Raw genomic sequence first — 20,213 nt, 5'->3', positions numbered from 1 at the left:
CCTCTGTATTGTTTTGTTCTCATGGCTGAAGAACGGTCTGTGCTTTAGCAGAGGGCATTATTTATGGTCTACTTTGCTACCGAGTGGGATTCTTTGCTGACCGATTGATGTTTTCTGACATGTCTGACACGGGAGGGACACAATATTGGAAAGAGAAAAGTAGCAAATAGTCCATCCTTTGAGAGTCACCAATCAGCAGCACAATCCCTCATCATTAGCATCAGTGCCACATTCTCTATAGCATCTAGTTTTGCCTGGAAGATAAATGTACAAGGGTGGGAATTTTTTTTTAATACTATATTTAGGCAATTAATATTATATCACCACATGTGTCTCTTCAGGACATGATCTAAAAAATGAACTCTGCTCTCTCCATACTTCCAGCACACATTCTGACAACATCACAGGAATTTCTCCTTTTTTCTGTTTACTGTCTACAGTAAAGATTCACTGTCATTTGGTCCTCTGGCTATTCTTCCCATAATACTGAACACAGTAATATATAATACTGTAATGGTTCTGATCTTCTAATTATTCTTTGTCTGTTAGCTGATAAAACTGGTGAACTGTGGCTGCTGCCACCCGATTCTGACCCTTTTCTGTAGGAAATTCTCTCCCACCATCTAGTGCCTAGAGTGTTCCAAGGGAGCCTCAATCTTGGCCCTTAATTATTATCCTTATTCTGGTCCACTTTCTGCTCCTCCACCCCTGAAGAAGTACCTTGAGCTGCACAAAGGGAAGCCCTATTTCTTCTTTCCTTGGCAGGAGACCTTTCTGATCTCACATGTACAGACATCACAGGCTCCCAATTCCAGTGCCTTCCTTCCTGCTCCTTGCCTTCCATTTCTATTAGCCAGCTGAAAGGATTTTCTGGGATCCTACCTCCCAGTAGAATGCCTGTATCTTCTCTGTATCTCACCTCAGAAATTGTCCCTTTTGTCTTCTTCAGCTATCAGAGATTTGGTTGGTATCCTCAAGATTCTTCAGCCTGGTCTGTCTGGCTATTACCTTACTCTTGTGTGCTCAGTGTGTTAATCAGACACACTCACCAGGACAGCCCAGGAACACAGACTGCAAGCAAATGCTACAACTTCTTTGCTCACCCAGCCAAGTCATAACCAAGCACTCCTGGTTCCACAGGAAGGGTTTGAACAACAGATGTCCCACATTCCTGCTCCCACTAGATCTGAAATAGACTCACAGATATGTTGTGATTGTGTAAATATTTCAGAATTGTTTGTACCAACAATCACAGTAAGATGATTTAAGCAGATATTTTCAAAATTTCATGGGGCTTATTTTACTTGAACTGTCACACTTTTGTAATTCAAACTTTCAGTTGGCTGAACTCATGTACCTTTTCTTTTTTTTTTTTCATACAGCAATATGGTCTTTCTGTCCCTGGATAGATCTCTTGCCCTCACTATCTTTCACTTAAACCTTTTCTTCTTTTCCTGACCAGCATATAAGCAAAAATCTAGAACTACTGGATTAACAGTGAGATGGTCTATATTACTTTCCTGCCTTCTATGGAAATATTAAATATGGAGATGAATCTAAAATCGTAATTACATAGCAGCAACAGTAAAAGAGGCAGTGCTTGAACTGACTGCATTAATTAGACTTGACAAATAATATTATCTAATTTTCTAATATTTTGAAACAAAAATTTTCTGTTAGCCACTACCACACTCATAACCCAGAGGAAAACTGCACATTTAAAAACATCTGCATTGTACACCTTTGTAAATGAGAATACAGAAAACCTCATGCCCTGTAACTTGTTAACATGATACCCTGGCATTACAGAGTGAAAATACTTTGACAGCTTTAATGTGTCCTTTTCCAGTGTAATGACTTGGTGCTTAAAAATGAATGTTTTTCTACAACATGATCCCTCAGCTCCCTGCAGAAGATTTCAGCTCATTTTACAACACATGATGAAGCATCTTCCTTGTTATAATGTGACAATGGCACTACTGAGTACAACAATTTGAGCCTGAATGTGCCACTGCAAGACAGAAAAAATCTGAAGAGGTAATTCCACCTAGAACTATGCAGCAAATGCATAAGAAAGAGGAAGAAGAATGATTAAAGATGCATTAGCACAGTCTGACAAACAAGGCCCTCGACAAAAGAACCCTTGGTCCTCTGGTAAAAGGGGAGCAGCAGAGATTATCTGAGTGAGACACAGCCAAAGAATCTGATCAAGTCTAACAAAGTCTCATGTTTTGAAGTACTTGAGATGAAAATCTGCTCAAAGTAAATACTAAACAATCTCACTATAAAATATATCACTTCTGAAGAGCTTTTTAAGTCTAGAAAAAAACCCCACTATTTTCCTAATTACCCAGCCCAAGTATTAAATTTGCCTTATGGAATAGCCAAAAATATGTTACACATGACCTTGATACTTTAATTTCAAATAAATTAACATACAACAAATGGGTTTAACATCTCATGCCAGCTCACTTCTGTGTGTTTGGTCTCAACTCTGGATCAGGAGAAATCCAACCACAAACACCAGCAGTTAGTGACATTTTGATTCCCCCCAGGTCAGACCCATAATAATTAGTGTGCCCTCAGAGAGAAGCAGCTGCTTGGATATGTTCTTTTAGTATGGACTGATCTTGGCTTACAAAGTACCTTTAGAGAGACTGTCCCAAGTAAAGGCATTTTGACATTTTAGACCCCCTTTTTTATCTCAGTTTTTCCATACAATATTTTCAAAAAATAAACACCAAACTGAATGTCCTCTGCTAAGCAGACTAAGTAATTTTCTGTTTTGCAAAACTGCAGGAAGACCCACACGTGGTCTCATAAAATGACTGGTCCCTTAACCTCTACCTGTGTGATGGAGCATTATGACCACCTGACACCAGTTTCTAACATATTTGGTAGTAGCCTTCATTTGAGTCTCTGGATTTCCAGGAAAGAATATATTACTGATTGCTGAACCAGTTAACCAGTTCTCCACAGTCTCAAAATGAAATTAAGACATTAAGATTCAGATTCAGAAAGACACCTGCTTTAAAAACATAATTTGATATGCCTCTATAAAGATCTAATTTTTTTTTTTTTTTAGGAAAATACCCTCACATTTTACATATGATTTGAGGTTTGCAATTGCCACATTAAGCTATCACTTGCTTTTGCACAGTGCATGGACCCTTCAGAACAGTAAAAAATACTTGTTTTAAACAGAAGGCAGTATTCTTTCAGCTTTTGTAAATCTCAACATCTTCTTAGGCCCCTGTAGTAAATCAGCACTGTGCACTAAGCTGCTCTGAGTGCCCCCCTCAGTACAGAGCAACAGACCCGTGCAGATTGCCAGCCCCAGTTATTAGTAAGTCCTGCATCACTTACTTGTGTTTCCTACAGAATTAGCTTGTGAAGAGCGTGGGAGATTTCAGGAGTGATGGACCACCACAGCTCCCCTGGTTCTGCTGCAGTGGATGAATGCCCAGCACCCTGGCATGTCTCACAGGGATGCATAACCAAACTGATCAGGATCTTCCTGAGGGAACTCTTCATTAAATCCTAGCCATTTATAACACTAACTCATTACAAGAAATAATTACCATAGCAACCACTGCACACCATGCATTCGCTGGCACCAACAGTGAGTCTTCTGTGGGGAAGAAGTAGGAGGGAAACGAGTCAAAACAAAAACTTCTATAGAGGTTTGGCATAGTCAGGCACAACTGGATTATGTTTCTGTGTATTTTATTTATCAAAGTATAATATCCTATATTAAGGATACTGTTTCAAATAAACAGCAAACATTTTAGAATTTAGAAATACAACATAGTATGTCAACATTTCACACAGCATTGTACCAAAGCCCTTTGGTGTTTTTGCACACAATAGCACTTGACATACTCCAGTTCTTCTGATCTCCCTTAGAATGCCAAGGCAGGCTGGACTGCAGCTGAAGATGTGAGGAACCTGGAGTTGTTTGTTTTTTTCCTTTTCCTCTCTGTATCAGAATGCCAATGCAATTCCCATTTAAACCCAGACACTCAAAAGGCATTGAGTTGTGTTTTGCCCCAGTTCCTCAGAGGGCCCAGTCACAGAAAACAGAACACAATTTCCCATCCATAAAAATGGAAGTGGCACTGCCCTAACTACTTTATTGCAAACATACTCTAGACTCTGACATCCTTAGATTCTCAAAGCAGTGGAACCACACAACAGGTGACAATGACAGATGTAGAATCAGGGCAAAGAATGTCTTACAAAGACAGACCAGGGGAGTTCAGATCTTCCCCAGCATGAAAAACAGAGGCAGAGATGCACTGAGGACATCTCAGTTGCCTTAAACTACCTGAGTCAGCATCATCAGAGAAGCCTTTATGCTCCTACAGAACTCACCAAGAACTTTTCCATTATCTACTAAATCTAAAATCTTTTTCCACTGGTCAGGATTTCAAAAACTGCAAGATCAGCTGTGCAAGGCCAAACTCTAATACCTTGTGAGACACCTAATGTGTCCAGAGAGACTGAGACAACTTTAGCTAACCAGTTATGGTTCCATCTGTTGTTTTTAATGCCTAGTTATCACACAACAGGGAACAAGACCTGGGACTTGTGAGGATGGTGTCTGTCATCTGCACAGAGGAGTGGAGCTGCTCAGCTGAAGGTTGTCCAATCAGTTCAAACACATTCTTACACTTTGCAGTTGTGAGGCTTAGAAAAATAACTCTGAAGTTTCTGGCCTCTGAAGTCCTGGAAAAGTGTGTTTCATTGGGAAGTTTTACAATATCAATTATAGATTCCAAAGGGCAATAAGGCAAAAGGTTCTGCCCCTTCTGAGCTCCTCCCATTTGTTAAGCTTTCCCTTCCTTTCTACAGGAAAAAGAAATCACCATTATTTTACTTTACAGGATTAAAAAAAGCAAGAAAGTGAAACCCTGGGGGCTGAGAGACTTGGACTTTAAAGGACTCTGTAATGAACTGTTTCATGGTAGTTAATCACTTTAATCGTGCTTCCTTTTCTCAATAAAAGTTTCCCTGTCTGTACTCTCCAAGTGATCGCCAATCCTTCTCTAATACAATGCCCAGAGGGTTAGAGTGTGATCCAGCTCTGGAACATTGGCCTGAGCAAAGGGCAAAAATCCCTTATTCTTCTGTCTGATTATTTTCTGAATTCATTCCAGAATTACCACATTTAAACTCCAGTGCCATGCAGAACCTGCTCTTATTGTCAGTTACAACAGGCTCTTATTGTATTGCTTTTCAGTCATTAGCTTTCCATTTTATATCTGAGTTTATACTTACATTTCATAAATTATTTTTAAAAAACTTTGGATGAAAACTGGATTTCTTTCATGACTGTAACACTCCTTATTTTGGAAAAATAAGCTCAGGATTAAAAAAAAAGAGAAATAAGGATTGGTGACCCACTGCAATGGTTTGGGGAAATGGGAGAAAGAAAGGAGAAGCTGTCTTATGAGTTTTGATCTTCTGTCTTGCTGTCAAAGGAGATGAGAGTCCCGGTAAACTGCTGTGTGCACCTACACAAACCTGATCATCAGTGCTTTTCTGCAATGGGAAGGAACAAAGGATTCCTGTTAGTAGTGGGGACTCAGTGAGCTCTTTGGCATCTGCCTGACTCCCCTTCTGCAGTGCTTGGTTCGTACACAGTATAAAGCACAAGCTTTCAGGCATTCCTCAGTATTAACAAATTATTAACACTGTGTCTATTTAAGTCAATGATTATCTGAGGGGTTCCTATTTTCAGAATAGTTTCTTTTAAGCTATGTCTGCATTCAGTACTATTTTGAATACAACTTTTAGTTAATTATCCCAGTGGAATTAGTGCATCCCTTTGTCCACATTGAAAAGAATCCATTTCTATCCAAGCACTGAAAAATTTCTGTTCACATTGAAATATACACTGAAACTTAGAGCAATGTCTTCACCTCCACATCCCCCTCCTCCCACCACATTTGCTTCTTGACAACTACTAACAATAAATGTAAAAGTAATCCTAGTTTTTATTTGAAGCTATCTCAGCTTTAAAAGAACCTTCCAAATATGATTGAGGCTATGATTTAAACCCATAGGTAACCCCTGAAATCTGCTTTGAATAGCAACAAATGCCTAACAAGATCTTGAGCGCTTGCAGCAAAGAAATCTAATCTCTGAACTCCTAAAGGTCAAGATTTACTGCCTGGTAACATGGCTCAAGTGTAAATGCTCTGTAATGCTACAGCAGGTGATTGCTTTGCTCTCTAGACAGTGTCAATTTTGCCCAAGTAGCAGCAGATGTGTCTAGCATTAAGCCAGAATGGTGTCAAGGGCCCTTCTTGAACAGAACTGCTTCTCAGAGAAACTGGTCCTAAAGCCCTAGTCTATTAAGACCATACCCAAAAGACAGACATTTAAAACTTAAAGGATGCTGGAGAATCAAGGTGCTTTAGAGCCTTGATTCTAAATTTCAGAGTCCAATATCCTGGGAGAAGAAATTCTCTTGTGATGCAAGCACACATCCTCAAATATGCAAGCACAGCCTCCACTGCACAAGCCTGCCAGGGCAGCTAAAGTAACTCACACCAGAAAAGTATTTGGCTCTGAATATTCTTCCTTCCAAACTTCTTCCTCCTGAATTTCCTCAGTGAGGTGCTACCATGCTAACATTTAATGTTGGTGCTCCTACTGGGGGTGCTTCTGCATGCCCCAGCTTCCTTACCCAGGCCATTTATGCCCAGTACCTACAGCAGCTATGAAATCCTAAATCTACTTGTTGAAATCATTCACCATTGCTCTGACCTCTCCAGGCTACAGAGGCACAAAAATTAAAGATTTAATTACATTAAATACTACCTGTTTTTATATGATACATTCTAAGTCCAAGAATAAGAAGATAGGGAAGCACATTCCATTTGCAAACAAAGACCTGTAATCAGTTTGCAGAGATCCAGTGCACTTTAGTTCTACTTATGTAAAAGAAGCACCATAAAATGATTCCAAAAGCAACAGTGGAAGTTCCTCACACACTTTCACATATCATACTCCAACACTTGTGGCTGCAGGCCGAACCCTTTCCCAGCAGAGCTTTTATCCAGCTGTTGATAGCCCTTCCCACCACCTTGGTGCTGCTGGGCATAGACACTCCAAAGGCTTCAGGAAACACAAAACAGTGTTTCTCATGCCTGCAGTCTCTAAAGAATATTCATGGAGAAGTTTAGGACAGCTTGAGGGCCAGCTAAAACCAAGGACAGAATTGCCCAAGAGTCTGAATTTGGTCTCACTTGCATTTCAAAATAGGTCAGTGAAGACAAAGAAGGAATGCAGGTATGATTTTCAGGATGTAGCTGAGGACAAGCTTTCCTTCCATGCAGATGATACTTCTGAAAGAGATGATTCCAAATACCTGTACTTGGGCTGAACAACATGGAAACAACTTGGCTGTCAAAATGGAACTTAGCCTGTTGAACAGGAATTTAAGTGGAATATTCTCTACTTGTTACAGGGATTAAATTGTCCTGGATAACTTGAGATTTTCTGTTTTCCCTCCAAGAACATTTAGAAAAGGTTTTAATAGAATTCAGACATGATTAATAAATACTTTGACAACTGTATAATTACCCAATGTGTATTCCAACAAATGTAGCCCATTCTGATTTCATCCAGCTGAGAATTCTTTGCTCTTCACATAATACAGTTTCTTGCATGGGGTTGCTTTGTGTTGCAATTCCTGGCTCGGGTGCTTTGTGTTGACTTGGCATACACACACGTCACGTCTGTAACTTACCTGTAGATATTTAAGTTACCTAGTAGGCTTTTACACACCAGTTCTAGATGAAAATCAGTATTACAGTGACTGAGGTCTTTATGTAAACATTGTTTCTGCAAGTCTGAATCTTGATTTTGGGCTTCCCAAGAGCAGAAAATAATCTCTCCCTCAAATTAAACTTTTCATGGAGGCAGTAAGCAGCCTTTAGAAAAAGCTCTGACAGACTCTGTTTGTGTGTAGAAGTCATACTCAGACAGCTTAAAAAAATGAATGTAAAATCCTACTGCAATCAACAGAGTTTAAAATTAATTACATTGGCTGAGTCTCTGGCTTTAAATCATACAAGTAATTTCTCTAGTGCTAGCAGAGTAGGCATCCCTGCCAGACCTCACTGGGAGCTTGCTCACCTATATCATTTGAAGTAATCCTTTTGAGGTCTTATTTATGGATGCATGGCAAGCACAATGCCATCCAGCCCCATGCTGAGCATGCTGTCATTAAGCAGTGAATGGCAGCAAATGCAATTTAACTTCTCTGAACAGCATCATTTGGAATAGTCCCAGGAAAACCCAGCCTAAAACTAATTTCTAGCTGCATCAGATATGTAAGTATTTACAGAGCTCTTTGTAAACATACTGCAATTAAAAACATTTAATAGAGAACAAGCCCACTTTACCATATGGCAAGTCATCTTCAGTTAAGGCAAGAGAGCCTTAGTGTCTGACAAAGAGGGCAAGGGAGACAGACTGTAAATTCCCAAGACTTGACAGAAAAGGGGCCCCCAAAATAGCTTATCTGTGTTGGAATTATGACGACGACATAGAAAAAGTAGCACCAGGCCTCAAATCTTTGCTATGGGATACAAAGACACCTGTAAAAATCCCTGAGTAGGACCAACACAACTTACATGAAAAATAATTGCTTCAAACAGCAGGAAGCATAAGGTACAGCATTATCCCAGAATATCCCAACCTGTTAGTGCTGTCAAGAAATGCATCAGGACATTATTCTTCATCTACACAAAGCTTTCTCTCAAGTTAAAAATTCACACACAAAGTTGGCATGAAGGGAAAAGGCTGACAGTGGAATGGAAGTTATACCTGATTGCTTCAGCAAGACCCTTAGAGTCCCCTTTCAGGATACATTTGGTACAAGATAATAAAAAGATGACTCAGAAGATTCAACCAAACTCTTGAAATTGCTCAGAAGCACAGATTTCTCCAAACAAACCACAGCTCCAGCAGCAACAGGTCTCCCTCTGTGCCACGGAAAGCAAAGGTCTGCTGCACAAGAAGGTCCAGGGTACCAGGATTCAGTCACCTTCCAGAACTCCCTGCGGCAGCAGTTCAGAGGATGACTGGGTAAAATACAAGAAGGGATGGCCAATGCTTTGCAGAAAGTGCTCTAAAATATGCAGAGAGAAAAACAAGAACTGGAACAGGCAAGGCCTAAGCCAACAGAGAGAGAAGCTGCCTCACTTCATCCCCATGCTGGCCCACTCTCATGGAATTTGGCAACCTGCAGGGAAGCACATCTTAACATGCTCAGAGTGAGCCTTGGCACAGCCAAGAACACCCCCCCAGAAGCCCAGCTTAGAACCTGCAGTGATCCTGGTGATTAGAAGTACCTGTGCAAAGTCTGTTTTTTATGTAACTTTGACAGGATGTCTGAGTAGTCTGATGGCTCAGAAACACTTGAGTAGTCTTCAGTGGATTAAATGCTTTCATAACAGGTTGAAGTTGAGTGACATTTTTAAGCTCCTAGGTGAACCAATATGCAAAACTAATGAGATCATAAATTTTTCCTCCAGTTAATGTACTAGGTGGAGGATGTGGAGCAGAGAGAAGCAGGAAGATGAGAGGCTGCCCAAACACATGAGGCTGATTAAACCAATTTAATCTGCAACAAAGAATAAGACCCACAGAAGCAGAGCCATTATTCACTGGGCTACAGTATCTCCACCAAGGATACAGACATCAGCTGCTCTGACTGCCCAGGGTCCAGACTAACTCAGTGCTTTTAAAGTTACAGCAAGAAACTGAAACACAGGGTTGTTGAACAAGAAAGCCACATCCCTTTTTCTTTTAAGGTTCAGTAAAATAATGCTGCTGTCACACCCAATAACTGCAGTTTTCTGCATATTACCTTTGGAAAGCAATAGGGACGGTCTGGCAATGGCTGTCACTGCAGGAGAGGGGGGCAGGTTACACGTGCACCACCTGAATTGCTGCTCCTACAGCACCAAACAAAATGCACACAGTGTCACTGCAAAAGGCAACACAACCTTATACCTTGACTCTGTTAGCAGTACCACACATCAACAGAGACAGACTGAAGAAACAGTAGGTAGATCCAGAAGAAACCCACTCAGAGCAACGCTTCCCCTACTGTGTTAGTTACAGTAACCACCAGAACATGAGACCATCTCAGCCAAAATTCTTGCTGTTTTTATTCTTACAACTCTCGAGATGAACGATTGGTATTCTCCAGAGGTACTGTTTTGCTTATATATACATACACAGACCAACTTACCAAAATTAAACCTATGCATATTAAATTGCTCATTATGTAAATGTTGTTAAAAATAATGGTATTTTATCTTAGTAAAAAAATAGCTGCTTGCAAAGTAACTCCTTATTTCAAAATTCAAGTTCAGTAAGTCTAAACCTTGGCACATTTGTGAAAAAGCATCCATCAAAATCCTGTCTTTTCCTGGAGGCAGAAATACCAAGCACTGCCACAAGCCTCCTCACTGCCAGGTGGGGAATGGACTGGCATCGCACAAGGTGTGTTGCAGCTGCTGGGAAACAGCACATGCAGGCGCTTAATGATCTCATTCTTGTTTAGCTTGGAAACCCTGAGTGTCCAAGTTGAGACTTGCTTTACTTTTTTAGGGGTTCCTCCCTTCTCACCAGCCACAGACTAGAGTAAATCCTAAGCATGATGCAACTGAGGTGTTATTCATATGGTGCTTGGGGAAGATGGTCAGATTTTGGGTTCACCAGGACTTCATACATGTGCAAGATAAACACAAGATGAGCAAACTCCATGTTTGTTTGAAAGTTAATCCCATTTCCCCAAATATTCAATCATAGGCTCATGCTAATTAAAGTGGAAACAGTCACATTTACTCACTGCAGCAGCATCTCTCTGTGTTTCTTCCTCACAGGGACAGTCAAGGTAACAAGTCAGGGAAGCTGGAGTTCCCAAACAACCTGAACTGAATACTTGACACGTAAGTCTGACCACAAGAATTGCTTTTCTGAATTCCTTTCAACAGATCTGTAACACTTCCTATATTTCTGTACAAATTTCTTCTTTCCTTTTCCCAGCTCAGTACTGAAAGAACACTACACTACACTCTGTTCAGCTGCTGCTTCTTTCCCTGTTGATTAACACTGGTTTGAGTTTTCCTACACAACAAGGTTTGTGTCTCAAATTCATCATTGAGACAGAGAAAGGAAAGTCCACTGCCTGGCAGGCAATCCCAAAGCACAGGAAACCAGATCAGCCCCAAATTTCTTTGTGAATTCTGCTAAATGGGATACAGCAAGGTTCTCAAATCTTAGCTCCAGCCTCTGTGTCTCAAATCCTATTTTTTCTCAGTCTTGTGGGTGAAGTTCTTAAGAGACTAAGGCAATAATATTAAGGAATCAAGACTTTCCAGTGGTAAAGCCAGGCTATAATATACTCTGTTGATGGACAATATTTGTTAGTCTTCACTTCCCGCATCACCCAACAGATAGGATTTCACATTGACCCAATTCTTACCTTAAACACACCTTCTTCCTGATAACACCTAAATTCTTACGTTGTTCACCTGCAGATCATCTCTTTGCCTTGTGCTGTGCACCACTGGCTATTAAGGATTGAAAGGAGACCAGCCTATTTCTATTATAGCCTTGGATTTGAATTACAGAAGTGTTAAAATTCCCAGCATGAGACCACAACTGAAATGAGCTAGGCCTTAATTAAACAGAGTTTGAAGCTCATTGTTTAATTAAACAGATGTAAGTGCCTAATCATTCAACTATTCCAAGAATACACTGCATATATTTAATCTCCCCACCCACACAATGAAGGCACAGCTCTAAGACTTCACTGCAAACTATTTCAAATTAGGCAGCCTATGCTTTCAACACAAAAAAGAAATTTCCAATGGCTAGACAAGCATGTAAAAGAAGAATGAATGTGAATTTACTGAGAGAGTCACTTCTAGTACAATGTGTGTGAAATGAGAATCTCTCTATGGTGCAGCATACCCACACCTCTTAATTATTCTAACTTACAGAGGCCACACGATGAAAGGCCTTTCAACACCATGAATGCCTTTCAAACAACACTCTTGCAACATATAGGATACTGCATAGATCCTTGTTTGGGCAAAGAAGATAAATTTTCCTCAGAACACTTCCAGAAAGCCTGGGCTGTGTGTACACACATCCAGGCAATGCCTCAATGATCTACCAGAGGAACCAACCTACAGTGCTACAATCTGCCTTGTGTGGCCCAGGGGAGAGGCCTGACAGCAGAGGAGGGAAGTACTTTTCTATACATCCTTTTTGTGTAGCAGTCATAAGATTACTACTTCCTGCAGCAGAAGAGTTCATCTGAAAGCAGTTTGCTGCATGGAGGGAAAATCAAAATTGATATGTCAGGCAGTCAGCTTTTTACCCCAATCAGGCAGAGAAGCTGTAGGTACATTCCATGTTCAACAGGAGAGTCACCAAAAAAGGACCCTCCTGACATGTCCAGCCACCTGTTTCCATCCCCTGTGCCAGTGGCTACTGTCCTCTCAGGCTGCACTATGGCATGCACTGAGGGTGGCAGTGTGACAGAAAGCATAGTCCCTTGTCTCCCTTACACAGTGACTTCAATGTCAAACCTGTGGTGCCAGCTCATATCCCAGCAACAGAGCATTACTCAGCTGGATCAGGTTTGGCTGAAAAGAACTCACTGGCCTAGACCAGTAAAGCACAGGGAAAGCGAAAAGATGAGGAAGGTGTTAGGGATTGGGTTGGTTTTGTGAAACAAATCCATGCAGGCTTAAGAATGTACATCAGATTATTTATATTGCTGTCATTATTTCAAATGGCAGTTAATTTTTAATTATTTAAAAGTGAACAGTCAAGTTAATTTCTGCAGTGTTGTTCAGAGGACAGGCAAGACAGCAGCCTCACCATAGCAAGAACAAGAGGCAAGAGCAGAAGTACTTCTCAGATAAGCTTTACCCAAAGGCTTCATTCACAATGCAGACCTGGCTGTGCCCAGCACTAGCACTTTGACCTGAAGACTCAGGTACCTGCAGCCAGTTTTAACAATGAGATAAACAGGTGGAGTGTTCACTGCTTCCTTACAGGGGAGCAGGATCAGACCTTTGCAAGGGAACGGAAGTCACTTATTCATAGTATCAAGCCAGTGGCCTGACACATCCTGGATGTCTCAACAATCCAGTAGTGAGCAAAGCAGGCAGCCCCACAGCACAGAGAATGTGCAAGTATTTATCCTGCTTGGCACGAGGGAGTCCTTTCTACTCTTATTGCCCAAATAAGCAGCCCAGGCTTTAGCCCTTACAAGTATCTGAAAATTGTCTGAACTTTTACAGATACCCAGCTATGAAGTCGATTACTGAAAAAGCACAAGACACACTTGCAGCAATTACTTTTCTGAAACTACACATCAGGTGGGAAATAAAAATATGGCAACTGTTACATGAGGGATAATCAAAGACATTTGGAAACAAATGATTCTAGCTCAGCTTTTCTGTTCCTCAGTGGTAACAGGGTCACACTTCCTGGCATGTGTCTTTCTGCAAGAGACCAAGTAATTTTGGATAGGTTTCAAAGTGAATAGTACAATGCAATCATATAGGTTTTTTTCCCATATGTAGGGAAAAAATGTACCAGGAGAGGATTATTCCAAAATGGTAAATTTTTAGTCTTTGTGCTGGGTTTTTCTGCAGACTGTAAAGTAAAAAGAAAAACAGAAATTTAATCTTCATATCAGCCAGTGCTAACAAATGACCGTGTGCTCCCAGTAATGTTGCAAAGCGACAGGATTCCTGTTGTTAAACTTGATGAGCAGCAGCATCGCCGAGGAACATGTAACAACCGGTGAACTTTCCACAAAGACACTTTGCTTCCCATAGATCTCCATACATAACCTTTACTGGTCTCAGTAGGATCATTACATCCATTAGACTGTGGACTCAGCACTGCTTTAGCTCTTAAGTTAATACAACTGAGACTTTTTTTTTACTTTCCTATTGGGAAGTAGCATGTGCAATTTTAGTGATTTCTTAGATCATTCTATAAGTAAATCAAATATTCTTTCAAGCCTAGTTATCAAAATTGTGTCCTTTGATACTACATCCTCCATCAAACTGCAGTAATCCAGATCAACACATTTTAAACCTCCACTATCTCTCCTAATATCATTCTAGCAGATAGAGTAATTAAATTTGTACATTTTTTTAAGTCCTACTCAATAAATCTGAATAAATTAACAACGCATTACTAAGGCTGCTACATTAAATTTGCATAGTGCATTTAATGAATATGCAACTGCAAGTGAAAAGGTCTGCTACTGTGAACCTTCCACATTAGCATAACTACTTCCAGCATGTTTCTTAAATAATGCACTCATTTGCACATCACTGACTTGGCTAATTCTGACTTCAGTCAGGGTAGCCTTGTAATTAAGACTCTTGCTTTAATTTTTAATGAAGTTTATGTTACATCAATCCTGACAGTAATGAGGGGACATGGAAACAAAAAGGCTGCTAATAATTAAATTCACAAACCAGTTTGAGGGATAATAATTCCTGAGGAGAAATTACATGACTAATTATTAATTAAATATTCATACTATTGCAGGGCCATCTCCCTTAACTGCTCCTTCTTGTTGGTAATAATGCTGAGATGTGGATGCCTCCTGCAACCATTCTGATTTTAAGGTCTTTGGTTAATTTTAGTGCACCATTAATCAATATGACACAAAAAATAAAATTGCTTTAATTGGTATCACTTTATTGTTTCTAAATATTACTACAGTTGGTTTAGTTGTGTAGAATTAATCTAGTTAGTCGGTGCCCATTTTATGGCAACATAAATCCAGTTTATATCCATAAACTTCTAATGGCAGGACAACTTGACCTTTTTTTGTAACATTACTGTTTACAGATAATTACACCAACTCTTTAAAAGGTTGTTTAATAGCTTTGCATTCATCATAGTAAAATGAAAAACATGCATATTATTTAACTCCAGACTGTTCTAAGAAGGTCTCAAAGACCCTAATTTACCCCTGCTGAAAAGTAAGCAATATTAATTTGTGTATTTTTAAGAAATCTATGAGAGCTTTTCCTCAAATGCATACAAACAGATCGAAAGTGTTTGTGTATGGATCTCTATTGATCTTTCACACATGTTGGATGACATATATAACAGAATAACAGCCCTTCAGTGACATCTTTCACAGAAAGAAAGATGTTGGTGTGTGGCTTTTCTATCACAGAGGTCTTGAATTGATACTTTTCCAATCTCTCATATACAGATAATATAAATTCCCATAGGAATTAGAATGATTAATCCTAATTTATGTCAAAATTTCTATCAGCCAGGATTCTACTTACTGAAAGTGTCATAATACTCCTTTAGGATTACATATTTACTAAAAGAAGTCTAGTTTGTAGGAAAGTTTAGCAGGAGGAAAGAAATTCCTTAAATGAAGCTTATTAGTCACCAAACTCAGTTGGATTATGAATTTGTTTTAAAGTGTATCTTAGTGCTTTAAAGAGAGAGTATTTTGCATAGCATAAAATTGATTCTCAAATTATTAAAAAGACATAAAGCATGTCCTTTTATCCTGAAGGGGCATTTGGAAATTCTGAACCAGGGCAAACATTTCATTTTTCTAATAATTCAAACCAGTTGATTCATCAAAGTGAAACAAGTCCATCACCATACATGGGGCAATGATTCCCTTTAGCAAGCACTTGTCACATTACTACAATCTGACAGGTTTGTAGGGCATTATTACTAGCTCTGATTTGTACCAATCTATCCCTTTTACTAAATCTTAAAAATCTTTTTAACTTTTCTTTCTTCCTCTACTCTCTTAAACTAACACCTGAAGGCAATTTAAATATACCACTCCATAATGAAATAGCACTTTCATTCTCTCTAGAATTAAGATGTCATTATCAACCATCTGTTCCTGGTCCTGCTCTCTATTTCTTTCCTCAAAGAAATAATTCCAGGCATGAAACACCTCATTGGAGCAACAATCACCTGAAACTGCTGGAGTGCTGCAATATGAGGGTGGGCCCAGCTTGCAGGGGAAATAGCAATTGAAGAAACTTTTTCAGGTATTTTGGTGTCACTTTATGCAGCAGCTGAGGAGAATTCTTACTGGGCGTCTCTCCCCATTCCTAGTCTCTACAAGCAGCATGACTTCATTGCTACCTGTGCTCCTGAGAGTGCAATATCTGGTACACAGGACAAAAAGCATCTGAAGAGTCCTCGGGTCAAAGCCCCAGTTTGAGGACCAAAGATGCAAGGCTCATACTGAGCCATCTCAATGGAATTCTGTGGATTCTGAACTAGGATTTGATGGCAGCAGTCAGAAAAGCACAACTGCAGCTGAGCTTCTCTGAACATCACCAGCAGTTTTACATTTTTTATACACACAGGCTGCATGTAAAACTTGATGTGATTGCTTTCACAAATCTAACATCCTTCTGCAAGAGAATAACCACCCTGTGGGAGGGAGAACCAAAAAGGAAAGGCAAACTTCATGGGTTGAGATAAGAATGGTTTACTAACTAAATCATAATAATCATAACAAAAGGGAGGACCAGATAGAAATAATACCCAAGAGAAAGAGCTGATGTACAGAACAATTGCTCACCACCCACTGACTGACACCCAGCCTGTCTCTGAGCAGCAATCAGCACTCCCCATTTGACTCTCCCCAGTTTGTATGTGACATTCCACGCCTTGGAGCATCCCTTTGGCCCGTTCAGGTCAGCTCTTCCAGCTGTGCACCCCTCCCACCATGCTGTGTACCTGCTCACTGGCTGAGCATGAGGCACTGGGAAGTCCTTGGTTTAGCGTAGACATTACTCAGCAACAACTAAAACATCAGTGTGTTATCAACGTTACTCTTGTACTGAATCCAAAGCATAGCACTGCACCAGCTACTAAGAAGAAAATTCACTCTCTATGAGCCAAAACCAGGACAAGAGTGAACTCTAAAACAGGTAGAAAATCACCCTTGAGAGAAATTCCTGTTTTTCCAGTGTCAAACTCCACTGTGGGGTTGGGCTTACCATGCTTCCCTCCTGCATTAGTATCAATCCATATTTTCTCTACTGACTTAGATGAAAAGACAGCATGCCTATAAATCTACCACAAGGTGGGAAAGACTGTGAGTCCTCTCAAGAAACAGAATTCAAAGTAATCTCACCAGATAAAAAACATGTAGACTAAATGGAAATAAACCCAGAGGAAGACAACCAGATACAACATAACATTAGAGCAAGCAGATCCCATTGGGGAAAACTGAAACAACTGGGGTTCTGTTTGTCCCGTAGAAGAGGTTTCTCACAGGAGAGAGATAAAGGCTGATACTAAGGAAATTATTTCCCCCCACATCCATGATGATTGGTAATAAGAAAAACTAGTCATGTACTTCAGCAGGAAAATTAAATATTAGCATTAGCACTGGAATATGTTGTGCATCTTAATTATCTAGGTTTAAAAGCAGTGTAGACAAAAATCAGTCAGGAATTACTTCTGCACTGTAGGACTGATCCAGATTTAAGAGAGAGACAAGCTACATGTCTTCTTTGCTATCCCACTCCTGATTCTAGAATGAATTCAGTTTTATGCAAAAGCTGTGGTTGTGGGTGTGCCTGTGCACTACAAATCCATCAGTATGACTAAATAACTACTATCAGAACCTTGAGGTCAGTTTTGGGGATTCAGAGGATTTACAGTGTTTAAATGAGGCCTTCAGCTCCTTAAGAAGATAAAATTATAGGTGCTGAATAGAAGAATGTAGATCACTCCCATTAGACATGGAAGTGAAAAGGATGAGGAGTGAGTTGGAATCAAAGGAAGGGACTGAGGAAAGGCTAGGAAGCAAAAGCTTCCTTGTGAACAGGACACAAAGAGGGCCAAGGACTCCTTGCTGTCTCTGTTCCTCTCTTCCTTTTGTGCTGTTCACGTCAGAAAGTGAACCTCTTGAAGTGAAGACAAAGCAAAATTCCAAGCAGTTCCCCTCTTGCACTGCTGCCTGGGACAGAAAGCGTTGCTGCACAGGCACGAGATGCACCCGCAAATCCAGAGCTGGTCTGTGCACCACAGCTCAGCTCCCAAGCCTGAGCCAGCCTCTTTGCTGAGTTTGCCAACAAAAAACTCACTGAGGTGATTTTGTGGAGACTCGCCAGCACTTCCCTCTCTACTCAAAATATGCATGTTTTCAAATATTCTTAAGATATTTTTGAAATACATTTAGCTTAAAGTGTGTTTCAACTGACTCTTTGTTCTCCAGCTAATTCTATTAATATGAAAAGAAGTATTTTAAAATAAGATGCAAATATTCAATTTTGACAATGTTTTTTTGGTTTTTAATTAGAGCTCTCTTCTCCCAAGCATACTGCTATTAAAAACAGCACAGTTATTGGAAAAAAATCATTTCCACAAGAATATCTTCCAACACACCAAACATTTACTAGAAAATTTTTACTACCCTGTACTAAGATTAGTAATACTTTATTTTGCACTAAAATTACTGTAACTGAAATCTATTATTAATGTAGTAATGAATTAGTTCTTAGGTGGAGCCGTGATGAGCTCTCCCTGTGTGAGAAGATAATGGCCTGATCCTATGTGAAAGCAAGAAGAATTAAGACAGCAGATAGGATCCTCTGAAAACTATTTGGCAAATGAATTCCATTGTATTGCTTTTAAACAACAATTCAGAATGATAGATAGGCTGAAAATATTTGAGTAGCAGGATGGTTTTTAAATTGAAAAACACTCTCTAACCAGCTGGTTTTAAGCACAAATCTGTGTAGCTTTCAGAAAAAGTAGAAAATATGGAATCCTGCTAGCACTGAGGAGCACAAGTGGAGTGTCAGCAGTATGAACTGCAGAGTAGGATAATCAAGTTATTGTAAATCTGATTAAAGAAATGGCAAATGGTACAGAAAATCAGTATCTATACAATTCCACTTCAGCAACTGGCCCCTTCAAAAACCATGAAGTAATTCCATGTAAAAGAAGTTTTTTATACATTCATTTTTCAGCAGCCACCATGTCAGATAAGCTGGCATATTAACATTCAGTCCTGGGTGTCAATATTTCCTAGAGGAAAGTGGCCTCAGCCACCTTCCAAGCCATTAACAATTACAGCAGTCTGACCAACGTGGGAGCACAGCTCCAAGTCAGGGAGCTAAGAGTGCCTGGCACAGGAAATCAACTTGAATCTGAGTGTCCCCTAATACATTTTCCTTCTATAAATTCTCAATTTTGGTAGTACCATCAAAAGCAGAATAGGATGTGAGGGAGCAACCGAACTTGAAAATCAGCTCTTTTAGGAATACACAAACTCAAATTTGTCATATGGACAAAATAGTCTGAAGAAGTGAAGCAGCATTTCAGCACATAGAATACAATATGATTTCATAGTAAATAGCTTAGTGTGACCTATCCATTCCTCATGTGCCGTATACTATAATGCTTAAATATTGCTTCATTACCCTTAACATTACACCTGCAAAAGCTTACAGCCCACCAGCATGCTGCCCAGTGGCTTAGTGTTTGAAGACACACAGATGATTTTGGAGACACTTGGGCCATATCAATGCAAACAAATGTTTAGGCAAAAATTCCCATGCTGGTTTTCCTGCACTGTTTAGCAAAAGTTGAGTGCATTCAATAGAGGTACAGAGGCTTTCATATAGATTTGAAGTTAGCACTGCTCTGCTTTTAGGTGGGAGTCAAGTGGGAGAGTATTTCTAAGTTGGGCAGCAACAGTGCCAGGCATTCCCTCCATCCCACTTCCCAGCATAAACAAGAGGCAAAGCAAAGGGACTCTAACAATGCCAGACAGCACCAGCCATATCCCCAAATCCCAGCTGGACTGATTTGGTCTGGAATAGAGTTAATGTACTTCACAGCAGCTGTGCAGTGCTGTGCTTTGGATTTGTCACCAAGCAGTGCTGATATCACACAGATGTTTTAGCTACTTCTGTACAGTGCTCACACAGTGTCCAGGCTTTCTCCATTTCTCACTCTGCCCTGCAGTGAGGAGGCTGGGGGTGGGCAAGAGCCTGGGAGGGGACACAACCAGGACAGCTGACCCCAGGGGACTGAAGGGATGTTCTATAATGTGCATCATACTCAGCAGCAAAACTGGGGCAAAGAAGGAGGCAGGGGGGACTTCAGAGTGATTTCACCTGTGT

The 20,213-nt window shown here is 40.1% G+C and overlaps 1 long non-coding RNA gene across 1 annotated transcript in view; it reads left to right on the top strand.

The window, feature by feature from the left end:
* LOC110483912 (uncharacterized) overlaps positions 1-20,213 on the top strand; it is a 77,825-nt gene that overhangs the window by 49,489 nt on the left and 8,123 nt on the right. Inside the window, exon 3 of the long non-coding RNA XR_002467652.3 lies at positions 10,911-10,976. This is a non-coding gene — a long non-coding RNA (uncharacterized LOC110483912). The remainder of the gene's footprint in view (positions 1-10,910; positions 10,977-20,213) is intronic.

The sequence above is a fragment of the Lonchura striata genome, chromosome 11 (genome assembly GCF_046129695.1).
Source record: "Lonchura striata isolate bLonStr1 chromosome 11, bLonStr1.mat, whole genome shotgun sequence".
Classification (NCBI taxonomy): Eukaryota; Metazoa; Chordata; class Aves; order Passeriformes; family Estrildidae; genus Lonchura; species Lonchura striata.
The sequence above is the reverse complement of the archived record's forward strand: the minus strand, read 5'-3'. Positions and strand labels throughout refer to the sequence as shown.